A 17,267-nucleotide genomic window follows, 5' to 3' on the forward strand; every position below is an offset into this window, starting at 1 on the left:
TGTAATGGGGACATAATGAGCAAAAGGTTACATTTAGATGTTGGAGATTCCTACTGTTCCCTCTTTGTCTGCCTCCAGGATACTTATCATCCCAAAATGTGTGGTTTCCTGTCAGTCTGGAGGTTCCTGCTTTTCTTTGTCCAGGGACTCCCTTGGTTTACAAGATGCATTTTTTCCTGCCATCTTGCCCATGGCCCCCTTTCTCTGTTCATATCTAGCCACCTGCTTTAACAGAGCAACATCCAGATTATTTGCAATTGATTAGCTTTGGATCCAAAAAAGCTTTTCTGTTGCTATGTAATCACCATTGTTCATTTCCTTACAGCTCTGTAGTTTGCACTGAGAAATAAGTATGCACTGTTTAAAGGAAATTCTTAGATTTAAGTTATAGTAAAGGATTAATTTCTCTGTATTCAGCTAATTTTCTGCTGCTGCTTCCATTGTCATTTTTACTGATGAACATTTATAGGAATATCATATCATGAATGAAAGATTGTACAAGATTTCAGATTTTTGGAAAAGGAATGCACTTGTGTTGGGGTGGTCTTGATAAACTGCATAATATTCTTATTCCCTTAGCCCTAAAATACCAAATATTTACATGGAGTAAAATGGTCAAAGCATCATTTTCCTGTAAAAAACCCAAAATGTTAATCACTATAATTGCACTAGTAGAGAGTATAACCCTGGTATTATGTAAAATAAAATTTTTGGAAATGAAATTATACTTATCGTGAATGCATTTTGAAGAGTAATGCTAAGGCAGAGAATTTGAAATAAAAAGTTCAATTTAAAATAGTTGTTTTTTCTTGATGTTTTTGCAGGAAAATGGGGCGTGAGAGGATGCTCGTGTCCCAGGTCTCGGACAAATCCCTGGGATAGGCCACCAAGTGAGGGTCCTTGGCTTCTCACGTGAAACAATTTAAGAGCAAGCCAAAGTAGAGTGAAAGCAGATTTATTCAGGGAGATAAACACTCCATAGACAGAGTGTGGGCCATCTAAAAGGCAAGAGGCCCCAGGGTAAGGGGTTGTTAGTTTTTATGTGATGGGTAATTTCATAGGCTAACAAGTGGGAAGATTATTCCAACTATTTTGGAGAAGGGGCTCGGTTTTCCAGGAGTTGGGCCACTGACCACTTCTTGGCCTTTTATGGTCAGCCTTGGAGCTGTCATGGCACAGGTGGATGTGTCATTTAGCTTGCTGATGTGTTATAATGAGCATATACTGAATCTCAATGTCTAGTGGAAGTCAACTCGTCCACCACCTTTGACCTATTTGGTTCTAATCAGTTTATGTTGTGTCCTTGGGCTATGTCATTCTTTTAAAAGTTGTGCCCTGCCCCCTTCCTTCCTGTCTCAATGTGTGTCAAAGTTCTTAAAATCTTTATCTTTTAGTGGAATAACCTGAAAATATATATGAAAGAACCAGTGAAATACAAAGTAGTATATTTAATTTGTTTTAATTCAGACCTATCAACTATATACTTGAGGGAATCATAGATCTCTCTGAATAGCTGATGAAAAGATGAATATTTTTCACAGAAAATAATGCAAATACACAAAATACAAATAAATTTATACTGAACTTCTTCAACTTCCCCTGACTCTCCCTTTAACAAGAACCCCCACCCCTATACTTCTATCTGGGCCAAGGGCTCTGGTGGATCCTATCTCAGAGTGTGAGTTCCTCAATGCCTCCAGATAATAAATATCACAGGCATAGAAATTAAATTATACAAAAAATGAATGACAAATATAAAAAATAGCATATATACAGGAAGATTAGGTTAAGAATAGCAAAAGCTCCAATACCCTGATACCAACATCCGTACTGTCTAATTGAAGATGATTTTTAATCACAATCTTAATACCCCTCATTTACAAAATTAGAATCCTAAAGAAGCCTATAAATTTTATATCTGATTTATATTTTAAAATTGAACCAACTTGGTACTTTAAAATCTATATAGTGAAACTGGCTTTCCTTCTTTGTACTTGTTTATAGTAATAGAAACACTAGACTATAAATTTGGCACAGAAATAAAGTCTCATTCTTTTTTTCATATTTAGCACCTTGCAAAGGATTTACCATATTCAAAATGTAAGAGCATATTTGTGGAGAGAAGGAAAGAAGAAAGAAATTTAAGAAGTGTTGAAAGAAAAAAAAAACTACAAAGGAAGGAATGAAGGAAAGAAGAATAAAAGAAGAAATAAAAAATAAGAAGCAGTTTAGACAATTACCTGCTATTTTACTGAAGTTCCCCAAAGACCTCTCTCTGTCTTTCTCTGAATTTTTCCTATAAAATGAGAACCTTAAACCTCACAGAGAAAATAAGAACTTCTTCAAAATAGAATTTACTCAACTTCACTGAGTCTCCCTTAGACTAAGAATTCAACTGTGAATTAGGGATGGTACTATGGACACTGGAATAACAAAATGAAAATGCCCAAGTTGGTGCATTTATTGTCTCCTTTCTGTCTGCTTCTTTCAAAATCTCCATATTCAATCCCTTTATAACAATATTCTAAAATATTTTTTTTCTACTTCCCAATCCATTAACTTTACTCTCTTTCCTTTACAGCTGATCTTTATTTATCATTCAAATCGATGTTTTTACCCATATTACTTAGGATTGAGCCATAAAGAAGGTAAAGCATTTGCACTGTAAAAAAAATGCAGTTAAATAAAAGGATTTTATTTACAGGGATGAGATGAGATGTCTCTGTGCGGTACCTAAGGTATTTTTTTCTCAGAAATCTCTTCTCAGTAACCCAGTGTTCCTAAAAATCATGTAGTTTACCCTACAGCCTATCCTTTTATTTTTATTTTTTTTACATTTCAATTGTTTTCTTTAAAAGGAGTGAGTTGTGTACAGGGTGGTTAAATGCTTTATAGATGAGAAAAAAAAACTGCACTAGAACCAACATACTCATCATCATCATCTTCTTCCTCTTCATCCTCTTCATCTTCCTCCTCCTCCTTATCCTCTTTGTCTTCCTCACCTTCATCCTCTTCCTTCTTTTTCTTGCTTTTTTCAGCCTTGACGACTCCCTTTTTTGCTGCACCAGGCTTCCCTTTAGCTCAGTATGCAGCAATATCCTTTTTGTACTTTTCCTTCAGCTTAGCAGCCTTCTTCTCCTAAGGCTGCTTGTCATCTGCAGCAGTGTTATTCCACATCTCTCCCAGTTTCTTTGCAACATCACCACTGGATTAGCCTGGATGTTCTCCTCTGATTTTTGGACAATACTCAGAACAAAACAAGAAAAAGGCCAAAGGAGGCCTCTTGGGTGCATTGGGATCCTTGAACTTCTTTTTTGTTTCCCTTTTAGGAGGGTTATAAGTTTTCATTTCTCTTTCATAACGGGCTTTGTCTGCCTCTGCCATGTCTTCAAACTTTCTTTTTTCTTTAGCAGACATGGTCTTCCACCTCTCTGAGCACTTGTTAGAAAACTCTGAGAAGCTAACTGAAGCATCTGTGTGCTTCTTGTGCTCCTCCCAGCAAGTTTGCACAAAGAATGAAAATTTTGCCTCTCGGCTTCTTAGGATCTCCTTTGCCCATGTTTAATTATTTTTCCTTTGCAAGGCACAGAGTCGCCCAGTGCCCGTCCGGCTCTCACTCGCCCTGACGCTGTCTCTATGTAGCTTAATGTATGAATTTGGTAGGCTCACTTCACTTGTTTGGGTCTGCCATGAAAGAAGCAGAAACAGGTTGGCAAGCTCTGAAAAATATTCCCAAACTTGAAGGAAAACCAAAACAATTAAGATCTTTTGCTGCAGTTTCTAGATTTAGACTATCTTGCAGGAATTGCTGTCACTTGTAAAAGGCTATTATCTGCATTATGAACTGGTCTAACAGAAAAAAAAATACTAGGGAGTAAGTGCTAGAAAAACTCAGGCTTGACTTCTAGAATTTCTTCATCCATACTTAATTGGTTCCCTAAATTTTCTGAATCCTTTAAGTCTTCTGATAGGGTATAACTAACAGTATAATTATGATGATTTAACAAGTTTGGGTGTATAAAACACAGTGCTACACACACATATTCTAACTGATCAATAATTTTAAGTTTCCACCTCTCCTTTCCAACTTGCTTTTACTAGTAATGTGCTTCTAGGAGGAAAGGACATAATTTAGTTTTTTCATTCAAATAAATATCTTGTATTAAATATTTAAATAACTGATAAATATATGTCAAAATATGAGACTATATTGTTAGAGTTCTTCTTTCTTCCATTAAAAGTTATTATTCAACTATTTGTGATATCTTCTTTTAATATCATTTGATGATATGACTTTTAATAGTTGTGTAGTACTCAATTTTAATAAATGATGAATTAGTCGACCTTATATTTTTTGATATTTTTGTTTTACAACCATAGTCTCATTATGTAAAAATAATGAGCTGAAATAGTAACGTATGTAAAATTTTATGTCTAACATGACATTTCATTATGAAAATTGAAAGTCTTGGGACAGTGTAGGGGAGAAAAATTTTCCTTGACTCTGTTAGGATTCTAATCTGAAAATCAAACAGACAAAGACAGATTAATAGGAAAAAAGTATACAAATTTTATTGAATTGTTACATGCACATGGGAGCCTTCACAAGAGAATGAAGACCAGAAGAAGTGACCAGAGCAGGAAGGTTTTATATCTTTTAGACAAAGAAACTATAAATTTGTAAATAATTGACAAGACAAAGGGATTTGGGCTAGCTGTAGTAAATGTTGAAAAAATTTGCATCAAAAAAATCTGCAGAATGGGAGAAAATATTTATACATCACACAACTGATAAGGGGTTAAGAATAAAAATATATTCAGAACTCATACAACTCAATAGTAAAAATACTTAGCTGATCAAAAAATAGGCAGAGGACCTGAATAGACATTTTTCCAAAGAAAACATACAAACAACAAACAAGTACATGAAAAGATGCACAACATCATTCATCATCAGGGAAACTAAATTACAGCCACAATGAAATTTCACTTCATACCTGTTTTAATGACTACTATTAAAAAGACAAGTGATAACAAGTGCTGGTGAGGATGCAAAAAGGGAACTCTTGTATACTGTGGGTGGGAATTTAACTTGGCGCAGCCACTATGGAAAACAGTATAGAGGTTCCTCAAAAACTTAAAAGTAGAATTATCCTATAATTCAGCACTTCTGGATATACATTGGAAGGAAATGAAATCACTGTCCAGAAGAGATATCTTTATTACAATATTCATTATAGCATTATTTGCAAGAATCAAAACATGGAAACAACCTGTGTCTATCAAAGGATGAATAAATGAAGAAAACATGGTGTGTGTGTGTGTGTGTGTGTGTGTGTGTGTATGGGTGTGTGTAATTCTGCCATAAAAAAGAAGAAAATCTTGCCATTTGTAAATGCATGGCTGGACCTTGAGTGCATTATGCTAAATGAAATAAGTCAGACAGAAGAATATGTCTTTTTTACACTTTGTACTATATGATCCTATGTATATGTGGAATCTAAATAAACTCACAGCAGTAGAATTGATTGAGGGCTGCCAGAGGTGGGGGTGAAGTGTGGGGAATTGGGTGAAGATGATCAAAAGGTACAACTTCCAGTTATAAAAGAAATAATTTCTGGGGATGTAATGTGCAGCATAATGATTATAATTAACAATGCTATTTTGTAGATTTGAAAGTTGTTAAGAGAGTAAATATTAAAAGTTCTCATCACAGGAAAAAAAATGTAACTATGTGAGCTAATAGATGTTAACTAAACATATTGCAGTGATTATTTCACAATATACACATATATCAAATCATTATGTTATACATCTTAAACTTATACAATATTGTATGTCAACTATATCTTAATAAAATAGGGGAAAATGTCACTAAAATTATAAGCATTAGTATAACAAGGTTTGTTTGAACAGATTTTTTGACTCTGAGTTTTCCTTGTCTTATAATTAGAATGTCTTATTTCCTCCTGGTACAGAGAGGATACCTTTCTTATTGGAATTTTATGACCTGTTTCAAGGAAGAAGGGAGGGTGTTAGGTCAGAGTAGGCTTCCTTCCTCTGACATTTTAATTGTCTTAAACTCTTTCAGCTAAGATATTTAATATGCTGAGGTGTTATATTTTGGGGTAACATGTAAGATTCAACAGCGTTAAGGCTCTTAAAATTTAGTTGCAATGCAGACTTTTCATTCAAAAGTATCTTGGTGACTTCCAGTTTCTGGTTCCATATGTGAGTAGCTTGAAAAGCTACTTCATTCTAAAAAGTAAAAGCTAAACAGACCAAAACATCAACAACTCTTCCTGGATCCATAAGAGTGGAGGACACGGGACAAACCCCTGCCCCTACAATTGGAGAGATTGGTAAATATGGGGACTTATGTCTTCCTGGAACAGAGACACCTAGGTGAGCAGAAAACTCCTTGGGAACAAGTGCCTGGGCAGGAAAACCTGAACTGTAACTGAAGAATTGCTGGAGGCTCAGTGTGATCAAGTCTAAGAGTTAAAACTCCAGGGGTACCCAGTCATAGAGATGTCCCCACAATATTGTGAGATTTACCTCGGTGAGCTCAACCAGGTTCTCATAGTGAATATCACAGAAAACTTGCCACATGTTTCTGGCATGGGGAGGGGAAAAGTAACCATTCTGAAATATACCCTAGCACTCAGTTCTTAACAAAACATGCCCTCAGAGGGAAATATTTAACCAGAGCCTAACCTGCTGGTGTATTATCAGGGCCTAACTAACTGGGGGAAGGGAATTACCCAACATCAGCCTACTTTAGCTGTCCTGCCCTGCCTACCTATGGGTGGTGATGTCATGGAGGAGGACTGAACAACTCTTGTGAAGTTTAAGATCAGAGGCACAGGATCAGTGAAAGACTGAGACAGAAATCATGGGATTATGGGATGCTTCCCCTCCCCCTACACCTCACCATCACATTACTAAAGGCTTATTTACAGCAGTACCTTTGTATTTATTTATTTTTCCTCAAGCTTTTCTGAGGTATAATTAACAAATACAAATTGTATATATTTAGGATATACAACATGATGGTTTGATATACATTGTGCAGTGTACATATCTGTAAAATGTCAAACACATAGAGAAGTAGGTAAATGAGTCATAGTAAAACCACACAATGGCATGTAGCAGATACAAATTTTGTAGATTGTACCTATTGATATATTTGTCCATACTGATGTGACACACATTCATAATACATATTTTTAATAGAAGAGCTCCAGGGACTTCTCTGGTGGTGCAGTGGTTAAGAATCTACCTGCCAATGCAGGGGACATGGGTTCGAGCCCTGCTCTGGGAAGATCCCACATGCTGTGGAGCACCTAAGCCCATGCACCACAACTACTGAGCCTGCACTCTAGAGCCCATGTGCCACAACTACTGAGCCTGCATGTCACAACTACTGAAGCCCACACACCTAGAGCCCAGACCCCACAACAAGAGAAGCCACTACAATGAGAAGCCTGCGCACCACAACGAAGAGTAACCTCCACTCGCCACAACTAGAGAAAGCCCGTGTGCAGCAACAAAGACCCAATGTAGCCAAAAATAAATAAAATAAAAATAAATAAATTTATAAAAAAAATAGAAGAGCTCCCTTCTTTAATATGAGTGGCCATACTGGTAATATTCTGATTTTCCTCTCTCGCCTTAACTTTTTGTTTAGTATTAATATTATAACTCCTACTTTTTCATTTTTTAATATTTTTCTTTCCTGATTTCTGAGTCACTTGGCTTTAGATTATAATTTTTATACTGCATATTGTAACTTTTGATTTTTCTACAGGGTCTGACAGACTCGATTTACAACATCCTGTCAAACTTTGATTTTTATTGTTATGATTGTTATGTTTGATGTACCTCTTTATTTATGCAGTGTAGTGATATAGTATTTTAGTTTTAAAATTTGTTTTATTCCTGTATTTGGCTGTGTGGATAATACTTGCAGTTTTCCCTTTGATGATTTAAAAGTGAAGCATTCTTTTAAAGTTTCTGTTTCCAGATGCTTTCAATTGTAAAATGTGTATATGTACATGTATGTGTAAATGTTAAAAATTTCAACAATCAATTAATAAAATCTGAAAATTAAATGAATGTTCACTGTTGCTATCATTGTTGATTCAGCCTTAGTACTTTAGACACTTCTACACTTATTAGGTGACATGAAATGTATTTTTTCCTTTCTTTTTCTTCTCCCTCATATCTTACCTCTCCTGCTCCCTGTTCTTTTAACAAACCCGAACCCCATTTTGACAAAGATGAATCTATGATCATGTGAGATTAAATAACTTTTCCAGGTCACACAGATCTAAATATGGAGAACCTGACTCCATTCAACTCCAGAGTACTTATTCTTTATTAGTGCATTTATGAATTTGCAATTGTCTTCTTATCATTTATCAGTGAAATACCAATTATAGCTGAGATCTTAGAAAGCGGATTTCCTTTAGGACACAGGCAAGTTTCAGGAACAGAAGACATTGAACTTTAAATGTGCATCATGACTGAGGATTTGTTGGAATTTCACAATATCCCCACAGTCAAGTACTGATTATCGTTCACAAAGTTACATTTTAAAATGACTTTCCATTTTGATAAAAGAATGCTGAGTTTCTTTATTGTAGGCACTACTTACAGGTTTTGATTTAAGTGCTCCCCCCTTTTTACAACACCGCTATTTCTGGGTCAAATAGTATAGACCATCGTCCTCTTTCTCTGATCGAAGAACTTTATAATTTGATGCTGTAATGCTTTTCCTTGGGAGAAAACATTCTCCAATATACTTCTTTCCCCCGCCATGATGTATTTTTAGTTTATAAGAAAATTAGAAAAATAGCTGAATCTGTTGATATGTCCTTTAATTGAGTGGTCCTGGGTATAAGAAGAATACTTAGGACCTTCTCTCCTGGTAATGTCCATGAGCACTTGCCAAGAGGCATTGGTACTGTATTTATAAATAGAAAGTTCTATGGAAATAGAGATCATAAAAAAATAAATAAAACTAACAAAAAGTTATTGTAATAATGAAGAGAAAAAGCATACTCAGTTACATTGGTTAAAAAAAAGAAAAAACTGAAAAACAACCCATCAGATAGTATCACAATTAAAAAAAAATAAAGTTTATTTTCACCTTGCCTTTGTTATCATTATTTGACAGGTAGGTATTTGGAAAATATCTTATTAAGCTTTTATTCTGTACCAGGCTCTCCAATGTTTGATTGAGAACAGAATCCTTTTTTTTTTTACATCTTTATTGGAGTATAATTGCTTTACAATGGGGTGTTAGTTTCTGCTTTATAACAAAGTGAATCAGTTATACATATACATATGTTCCCAAATATCTTCCCTCTTGCGTCTCCCTTCCTCCCACCCTCCCTATCCCACCCATCTAGTTGGTCACAAAGCACGGAGCTGATCTCCTTGTGCTATGCAGCTGCTTCCCACTAGCTATCTATTTTACGTTTGGTAGTGTATATATGTCCATGTCACTCTCTCACTTTGTCACAGCTTACCCTTCCTCCTCCCCATATCCTCAAGTCCATTCTCTAGTAGGTCTGTGTCTTTATTCCTGTCTTACCCCTAGGTTCTTAATGACATTTTTTTTCCCTTATATTCCATATATATGTGTTAGCATATGGTATTTGTCTTTCTCTTTCTGACTTACTACACTCTGTATGACAGACTCTAGGTCCATCCACCACATTAAAAATAGCTCAATTTCGTTTCATTTTATGGCTGAATAGTATTCCATTGTATATATGTGCCACATCTTATTTGTCCATTCATCCAATGATGGACACTTAGGTTGCTTCCATCTCCTGGCTATTGTAAATAAAGTTACAATGAACATTTTGATACATGACTTTTTTGAATTATGGTTTTCTCAGGGAATATGCCCAGTAGTGGCATTGCTGGTTCATATGGTAGTTCTATTTGTAGTTTTTTAAGGAACCTCCATACTGTTCTCCACAGTGGCTGTACCAATTCACATTCCCATCAGCAGTGCAAGACTGTTCCCTTTTCTCCACACCCGCTCCAGCATTCATTGTTTCTAGATTTTTTGATGATGGCCATTCTGACTGGTGTGAGATGATATCTCATTGTAGTTCTGCTTTGCATTTCTCTAATGATTAAAGATGTTGAGAATTCTTAGATGTGTTTGTTGGCAGTCTGTATATCTTCTTTGGAGAAATGTCTATTTAGATTTTCTGCCCATTTTTGGATTGGCTTGTTTGCTTTTTTGTTATTGAGCTGCATGAGCTACTTGAAAATTTTGGAGATTAATCCTTTGTCAGTTGCTTCATTTGCAAATATGTTCTCCCATTCTGAGGGTTGTCTTTTGGTCTTGTTTATGGTTTCCTTTGCTGTGCAAAAGCTTTGAAGTTTCATTAGGTCCCATTTGTTTATTTTTGTTTTTATTTCCATTTCTCTAGGAGGTGGATTAAAACGGATCTCACTGTGATTTATGTCATAGAGTGTTCTGCCTATGTTTTCCTCTAAGAGTTTGATAGTTTCTGGCCTTACATTTAGGACTTTAATCCATTTTGAGCTTATTTTTGTGTATGGTGTTAAGGAGTGGTCTAATCTCATACTTTTACATGTACCTGTCCAGTTTTCCCAGCACCACTTATTGAAGAGTCTGTTCTTTCTCCAGTGTACATTCCTGCCTCCTATATCAAAGATAAGGTGACCATATGTGTGTGGGTTTATCTCTGTGCTTTCTATCCTTTTCCATTGATCTATATTTCAGTTTTTGTGCCAGTACCATACTGTCTTGATTACTGTAGATTTGTGGTATAGTCTGAAGTCAGGGAGCCTGCTTCCTCCAACTCAGTTTTTCGTTCTCAAGATTGCTTTGGCTATTCAGGGTCCTTTGTGTTTCCATACAAATTGTGAAATTTTTTGTTCTAGTTCTGTGAAAAATGCCAGTCATAGTTTGATAGAGATTGCATTAAATCTGTAGATTGCTTTGAGTAGTAGAGTCATTTTCACAATGTTGATTCTTCCAATCCAAGAACATGGTATATCTCTTCATCTATTTGTATCATCTTTAATTTCTTTCACCTGTGTCTTATAATTTTCTGCATACAGGTCTTTTGTCTCCTTAGGTAGGTTAATTCCTATATATTTTATTATTTTTGTTGCAATGGTAAATGGGAGTGTTTTCTTGATTTCACTTTCATATTTTTCATCATTAGTGTATAGGAATGCCAGAGATTTCTGTGCATTAATTTTGTATCCTGCTGTTATACCAAATTCATTGATTAGCTCTAGTAGTTTTCTGGTAGCATCTTTAGGATTCTTATGTATAGTATCATGTCATCTGCAAACAGTGACAGCTTTACTTCTTCTTTTCCGATTTGGATTCCTTTTCTTCTCTGATTGCTATGGCTAAAAATTCCAAAACTATGTTGAATAAGAGTGGTGAGAGTGGGCAACCTTGTCTTGTTCCTGATCTTAGTGGAAATGCTTTCAGTTTTTCACCATTGAGGACGATGTTGGCTGTGGGTTTGTCATATATGGCCTTTATTATGTTGAGGGAAGTTCCCTCTATGCCTACTTTCTGGAGGGTTTTTATCATAAATAGGTGTTGAATTTTGTAGAAAGCTTTCTCTGCATCTATTGAGATGACCATATTTTTTTCTCCTTCAATTTGTTAATACGGTGTATCACAGTGATTGATATGCATATATTGAAGAATCCTTGCATTCCTGGAATAAAACCAACTTGATCATTGTGTACGATCCTTTTAATGTGTTGTTGGTTTCTGTTTGCTAGTATTTTGTTGAGGATTTTTGCATCTATGTTCATCAGTGATATTGGCCGGTCTTTTTCTTTCTTTGTGACATCCTTATCTGGTTTTGATATCAGGGTGTTGTTGGTCTCATAGAATGAGTTTGGGAGTGTTCCTCCCTTTGCTATACTTTGGAAGAGTTTGAGAAGGATAGGTGTTAGCTCTTCTCTAAATGTTCAATAGAATTTGCCTGTGAAGCCCTCTGGACTGGGCTTTTGTTTTTAGGAAGATTTTTAATCACAGTTTCAATTTCAGTGCTTGTGATTTGTCTGTTTATGTTTTCTACTTCTTCCTGGTTCAATCTCAGCTGGTTGTGCTTTTCTAAGGACTTGTCCATTTCTTTCAGGTTGTCTATTTTATTGGCATAGAGTTGTTTGTAGTAATCTCTCATGATCCTTTGTGTTTCTGCAGTGTCAGTTGTTACTTCTCATTTTTAATTTCTAATTCTAATGATTTGAGTCTTCTTTTTTTCTTGATGAGTCTGGCTAATGGATTATCAATTTTGTTTATCTTCTCAAAGAACCAGCTTTTAGTTTTATTGATCTTTGCTATCATTTCCTTCATGTCTTTTTCATTTATTTCTGAACTGATCTTTATGATTTCTTTCCTTCTCCTGACTTTGGGTTTTTTTGATAGTTTGTTTTTCTTTCTCTAATTGCTTTAGGTGCAAGGATAGGTTGTTTTTTCAAGGTGTTTCCTGTTTCTAAAGGTAGGATTGTATTGCTATAAACTTCCCTCTTAGAACTGCTTTTGCTGCATCCCATAGGTTTTGGGTTGTCACATCTCCATTTTCATTTGTTTCTAGGTATTTTTTTGATTTCCTCTTTGATTTCTTCAGTGATCACTTCGTTATTAAGTAGTGTATTGTTTAGTCTCCATGTGTTTGTATTTTTTACAGATCTTTTCCTGTAATTGATATCTAGTCTCATAGTGTTATGGTTGGAAAAGATGCTTGATACAATTTCAGTTTTCTTTAATTTACCAAGGCTTGATTTGTGACACAAGGTATGATCTATCTTGGAGAATGTTCCATGAGCACTTGAGAAAAATGTGTATTCTGTTGTTTTTGGATGGAATGTCCTATAAATATCAATTAAGTCCATCCTGTTTAATGTATCATTTAAAGCTTGTATTTCATTATTTATTTTCTTTTTGGATTATCTGCCCATTGGTGAAAGTGGGGTGTTAAAGTCCCCTACTATGAATGTGTTACTGTCGATCTACACTTTTATGGCTTTAGTATTTGTCTTTTGTATTGTGGTCCACCTATGTTGGGTGCATAAATATTTACAATTGCTATATCTTTTTCTTGAAACGATCCCCTGATCTTTATGTAGTGTTCTTCTTTTTCTCTTTCTAATAGTCTTTATTTTAAAATCTATTTTGTGTGATATGAGAATTGCTACTCCAGCTTTCTTTTGATTTCCATTTGCATGGAATATCTTTTTCCATCCCCTCACTTTCAGTCTGTATGTGTCTCTAGGTCCGAAGTGGGTGTCTTGTAGACAGCATATATATGCATCTTGTTTTTGTATCCATTCAGCCAGTCTGTGTCTTTTGGTGGAAGCATTTAATCCATTTACATTTAAGGTAATTATTGATATGTATGTTCCTATTCCCATTTCCTTAATTGTTTTGGGTTTGTTATTGTAGGTCTTTTCCTTCTCTTGTGTTTCTTGCCTAGAGAAGTTCCTTTAGCATTTGTTGTAAAGCTGGTTTGGTGGTGCTGAACTCTCTCAGCTTTTGCTTGTCTGTAAATGTTTTAATTTCTCCATCAAATCTTAATGAGATCCTTGCTGGGTAGAGTAGCCTTGGTTGCAGATTTTTCTCCTTCATCACTTTAAATATGTCCTGCCACTCCCTTCTGGCTTTCAGAGTTTCTGCTGAAAGATCAGCTGTTAACCTTATGGGGATTCCCTTGTATGTTATTTGTTGTTTTTCCCTTGCTGCTTTTAATATGTTTTCTTTGTATTGAATTTTTGAAAGTTTGATTAATATGTTTCTTGGCATGTTTCTCCTTGGATTTATCCTGTATGGGACTCTCTGTGCTTCCTGGACTTGATTAACTATTTCCTTTCCCATATTAGGGAGATTTTCAACTATAATCACTTCAAATATTTTCTCAGTCTTTTTCTTTTTCTCTTCTTCTTCTGGAACCTCTATAATTCTAATGTTGGTGTGTTAAATGTTTTCCCAGAGGTCTCTGAGACTGTCCTCGGTTCTTTTCATTCTTTTTTTCTTTATTCTGCTCTGCAGTAGTTATTTCCACTATTTTATCTTCCAGATTACTTATCCGTTCTTCTGCCTCAGTTATTCTGCTATTGCCCCCTTCTAGAGTATTTTTAATTTAATTTACTGTGCTGTTCATCATTGCTTGTTTAATCTTTAGTTCTTCTAGTTCCTTGTTAAATGTTTCTTGCATTTTCTCTATTCTATTTCCAAGATTTTGGATCATGTTTACTATCATTATTCTGAATTCTTTTTCAGGTAGACTCCCTATTTCCTCTTCATTTGTTACGTTTGGTAGGTTTTTGTCTTTCTCCTTCATCTGCTGTGTGTTTTTCTGTCTTCTCATTTTGCTTATCTTACTGTGTTTGGGGTCTCCTACTTGCCAGCTGCAGGTTCGTAGTTCCCATTGTTTTTGGTGTCTGTCCCCAGTGGCTAAAGTTGGTTCAGTGTGTTGTGTAGGCTTCCTGGTGGAGGGGACTAGTGCCTGTGTTCTGGTGGATGAGGCTTGATCTTGTCTTTCTGGAGGGAAGGTCCACGTCTTGTGGTGTGTTTTGGGGTGTCTGTGGAGTTATGATTTTAGGTAGCCTCTCTGCTAATGGGTGGGGTTGTGTTCCTGTCTTGGTAGTTGTTTGGCATAGGGTGTCCAGGACTGTAGCTTGCTCGTCATTGAGTGAAACTTGGTGTTGACATTGAGATGGAGACCTCTTGGGGAGATTTTCACCTTTTGATATTACGTGGAGCTGGGAGGTCTCTTGTGGACAAGTATCCTGAAGTTGGCTCTCCCACATCAGAGGCACAGCACTGACTCCTGGCTGCAGCACCAAGAGCCTTTCATCCACACAGTTCAGTATAGAAGGGAGAAAAAGTAGAAAGAAATAAAGAAAGAAAGAAGGAAGATAAAAGAAAATAAAATAAAGTAAGATAAAATAAAGTTATTAAAATAATAAATAATTATTAAGAAAAAAACTAAACAAAACAAAACAGAACAGAATGGATGGACAGAACCTTAAGACAAATGGTGAAAGCAAAGTTATACAGACAAAATCTCACACAGAAGCATACACATACACACTCACAAAAAGAGGAAAAGGGGAGAAAATAATAAATCTTGTTCTTAAAGTTCACCTCCTCAATTTGGGATCATTCGTTGTCTATTCAGGTATTCCACAGATGTAGGTACATCAAGTTGATTGTGGAGATTTAATCCACTGCTCTTGAGGCTGCTGGGAGAGATGTCCCTTTGTCTTCTTTTTCGCACAGCTCCTGTGGCTCAGCTTTGGCTTTGGCCCCACCTGTGTATGTAGGTCGCAGAAGGGCGTCTGTTCTTCCCTCAGACAGGACGGGGTTAAAGGAGCTGCTGATTCGGGGACTCTGGCTCACTCAGGCTGGGGGAAAGGAGGGGTATGGAGTGCAGAGCGAGCCTGCGGCTGCAGAGGCCAGCGTGACGTTGCACCAGCCTGAGGCACGCCATGCGTTCTCCTGGGGAAGTTGTCCCTGGATCCCGTGATCCTGGCAGTGGTAGGCTGCACAGGCTCCCGGGAGGGGCAGTGTGGATAGTGACCTGTGCTTGCACACAGGTTTCTTGGTGGCGGCAGCAGCAGCCTTAGTGTCTCATGCCCGTCTCTGGGGTCCGTGCTGTTAGCTGCGGCTCATGCCTATGTCTGGAGCTCCTTTAAGCAGCGCTTTTAATCCCCTCTCCTTAGGCACCAGGAAACAAAGACGGAAGAAAATGTCTCTTGCCTCTTCGGCAAGTCTAGGCTTTTCCCCGGACTCCCTCCCAGCTAGCCATGGTGAACTAACCCCCTGCAGGCTTTGTTCATGCCGCCAACCCCAGTCCTCTCCCTGCTCTCCGAACAAAGCCCAAGCCTCAGCACCCAGCCCCACTCGTCCTGGCGGGTGAGCAGACAATCCTCTCGGGCTGGTGAGTGCCGGTCGGCTCGGATTCTCTGTGCAGGAATCTCTCTGCTTTGCCCTCTGCACCCCTGTTGTTGTGCTCTCCTCCGCAGCTCTGAAGCTTCCCTCCTCACCACTGGCAGTCTCCACCCGCAAAGGGGCTTCCTAGTGTGTGGCAACCTTTCCTCCTTCACAGCTCCTTCTCACTGGTGCAGATCCCTTCCGTAATTTTGTCTCTGTTTATTCTTTTCTCTTTTGCCCTACCCAGGTACTTGGGGAGTTTCTTGCCTTTTGGGAGGTCTGAGGTCTTCTGCCAGCCTTCAGTACGTGTTCTGTAGGAGTTGTTCCACGTGTAGATGTATTTCTGGTGTATCTGTGGGGAGGAAGGTGATCTCTGCATCTTACTCTTCCGCCATCTTCCACCTCTCTCCAGAATCCTTTTAAGTCCATCATCCTATACAATATTCCAGACATCCATTTTTAATTAATAGTGGTAGGTATGAAAAATAAAAAATATTCATCTTTCTTCTCTGCATAGATATCTGGAAACACAGTTTAAATGATAAGTATTTGTTTTAACTAACCATAGACTTAATTATGAAAATGCACGTTATTTTTACTACTATTAATGAGGTTCACTCTGAAAGAGTCTTATGTGTATTTATGTGTTTCATTATTTGGTTCTCTCAGAAATAAGCCCTAGAATTTGAGTTTAAATGATTAGTAAGAATTGCTCCAGGAAAAATTAGTAATAGAGTGAAGAAAGCAGTCTGGGGAAAGGGAGAACATGATTTCACGTAATGTCCAGACTTGTCTGTTAAGGTACTCTGGAGTGTAAACTAGACTCAGGCCAGGAAGTTGGACTTTCTTCCCCCTGATAGGTCAGACATTGGCCATGATCTGTCTCCAAAGTCATAAACGTCTCAGGAAATTCTGGCTCCTTTGCAAATCTTGCAGCTGTAGCATCCACTGATGGCCCCAAGTATGAGCTAGAAAAGCTTGAGGAAGATGATGGTTAAGTGCAAAATAATTGTAAGAAGGACCCAGGGATTTAGACCAGGCTCTCATAGTATTGGCCACCATGTGGTTAATACTGCTGAACATTTTGTTTTTTTCTCAAATGTCTGCCATCCTTTAGCTATTCTGTGTTTTTAACACTTTCTTTCTTCTTTCCATACTTATAATAGGAAGAAAATAAAAACAAAATGAGTTGGAGGAGCAAATTTTTCAGAAACAAATGAAAAAAGTGCCGGCTAATATCAGAGAAAATTAAACACATCTCTGTTTATCTGACTTCTCATAGACCATTTAGCTTCACAATGGTCCC

The 17,267-nt window shown here is 37.0% G+C and overlaps 1 pseudogene; it reads right to left on the bottom strand.

The window, feature by feature from the left end:
• Positions 1-2,837: 2,837 nt before the first annotated feature.
• Positions 2,838-3,559, bottom strand: LOC113614426 (high mobility group protein B1-like; annotated as a pseudogene).
• Between the last annotated feature and the right edge of the window lie 13,708 nt (positions 3,560-17,267).

This window comes from Aethalodelphis obliquidens, unplaced genomic scaffold (genome assembly GCF_003676395.1).
Source record: "Aethalodelphis obliquidens isolate GAN/ISIS:26980383/991018 unplaced genomic scaffold, ASM367639v1 scaffold96, whole genome shotgun sequence".
Taxonomy (NCBI): domain Eukaryota; kingdom Metazoa; phylum Chordata; class Mammalia; order Artiodactyla; family Delphinidae; genus Aethalodelphis; species Aethalodelphis obliquidens.